Raw genomic sequence first — 2,350 nt, 5'->3', positions numbered from 1 at the left:
CCCGACCGAGCCCCACGGGGCCCCAGGGCTCGGCCACCAGATGCTCCCCGCCCACTCCGCCACCAGATGCTCCCCGCCCAGGCCTGGCCACAGGAAGGGGACCTGGTCTCCCTAGTCCAGGCGAGGTGGCGGCTTTCCTACATTTAGATGTCATCAAGGATCTTTGTCTGGTCTCTCCCCCAGAACCAGTTTGCAGTTTTTATTAAATCCTAAACTGGTATTAAATATATTTACTAATAGATAAGATGATGAATGGGATCAAAGTATAGTTCTAATAAGTAATAAGTTTCTGTTTAAGCTCCTTATATTTGGATAAAGTTGTGATTTTATCAAACAAAAGTGTCAAAATATAAAAATTTGTAAAATAAATGTAAAACTATAAAATGATTTTTATTTTACTGTAAATAATCCGTTTAAAATGTTGTGAACCAATAAAAACGTCCAAAATTATACAAATATTATCATATTATATGAACGTCACAGTGCTGAGAGAGAAAATAATCATCGAAGACGAGCTGTAACTTCATCATGTTGGAATGTTGTGAATAAAGTATAAAAACTGTACCTCCACAATAAAAGCACAATAAAAATCGATTAATCACATACGTATCATATTACGACATTTAAATCAAGAATAATGAAAATATCCTGAATGCTATGTTTGATATTTTCAATAAAACAAAGAAGTTGAGAAAAAAAAAAAACAGTTTTGGGGTAAAAGGTTAAATATTTTGAATATTTTCGGAACATATTTGCCAAATATTTGTCTATAAATATGAAGTTTAGCGGCAGAAATAATCTGAGAAAAGTTAGTTTTTTTCTTTTATAATAAATAAATAAATGTTGCTGCAGCTCCCGAGTTTGGCCACTGAGGGGCGCTCTGCCACAACCTGACAGCAGCGATCAGTTCAGCAGCTGATCAACATCAGACATCATCACAGCAGAAAACACGTTTATTATCTTCCATTATGACAGAGTTTATTATGTTATGTTTATTATTATTATTGTTGTTATTAATAATAACAACAATAATAACAACAAGAATAATAACAATAATAATAATAATAACAACAACAATAATAATAATAATAATAATAATTAAAGCCACAAGCGGCATTGGTTGGGTCTTCGCTTCTCGCTGGAGTGCGACTGATACAGTCGGTGTGCATCCTGACCTGCTACACCTGCCCACCGGGTGTTGTAGATGTAGATGTAACGGCCTTCTGATGGGAGTCTGTTGAATGTCAAAAACACCAAAAAAATGGCCAAAATGGCCATTGATCAATATTGCCCGGGCTGCCATTTCCAAACCGTCAGACTTTTGTGGAGCGTTTTGATAACTTTTAATCATCACGTCGTGTAGTTTGTGCTTGCCAAATTTCAGGTGTGTACGACTTACCCCGTGGAGGAGGTACATTTTGAAAATCGGCCATAAATGGCCGATTTTCATCAGCGAACCACCATTCTTTTTCAAAATGGCCGACTTCCTGTTGCGTTTCGGGTATGTGTTCTTGAGGCTTTTTTGTGCGTCTCGAGTTGTTACATGTGTGTACTGAATTTCGTGACTCTACGTGAAAGTGTGTTCGGGGGCCCATTTCTTGTAATTTTGTAGGGGGCGCTGTTGAGTCATGTTGCTATTGAGGTGAGTAATTTTTCACCGGGTCTGGTGTGTGTGGCGAGTTTGGTGAGTGTGTGAGTACGTTGTGGACCTCAAAAACGCGTTTCATTTTGACAAATAATAATAAACCCTAGAAATTCCAAAAGGGTCTTCAGACCCGTTGGTGCTCGGACCCTAAAAATAATCTTTCAGGATGAAAAGTTCAAACTTCACATAAAACGGCTAAAATTAAGTGAAGAAAAAAGGAAAAAGTTTTCAGGAACTGGTTCCTTCTTTAGAACAGAAGAACAACTTGAAGTACTTCTGAGGAACAAAAACTCGGTTTGGCTTTAAATTTACAAGACGTTTGTCGTAACAAAGGAAACTCTGGAAGTTCTGGAGGAACCTGGACGTGTGTTTCCTGGAACATGTGGATCATCCGTGTTCTGCAGACGTCCAGACACGTGTTCCGTCTGTTGGCGTGTCACATGCTTGGTGTGAAAACACGTTCTATTTCTGTCCTGGAGATAAAAATAAGAGACAGAACACGTTCCACACCTTCAGCTCTGGAACTGACGCTTGTTCCTCAAACATATTCAAACCTTTTGTTTCTCAGAGTTCAAAGTTTCCACGACTCTTCAAATGATTTTATTCTTTTTACTGGAGGAAAAAAAATCCCAAAGAACGTCAGGTTCTTCTGATAAAGTACGACATTTCATTGACCTTTTAAGCAGCACACAGACGCACAAAACA

Source organism: Stegastes partitus, unplaced genomic scaffold, assembly GCF_000690725.1.
Source record: "Stegastes partitus isolate 25-593 unplaced genomic scaffold, Stegastes_partitus-1.0.2 Scaffold954, whole genome shotgun sequence".
Classification (NCBI taxonomy): Eukaryota; Metazoa; Chordata; class Actinopteri; family Pomacentridae; genus Stegastes; species Stegastes partitus.
This window is presented reverse-complemented; position numbering follows the sequence as displayed.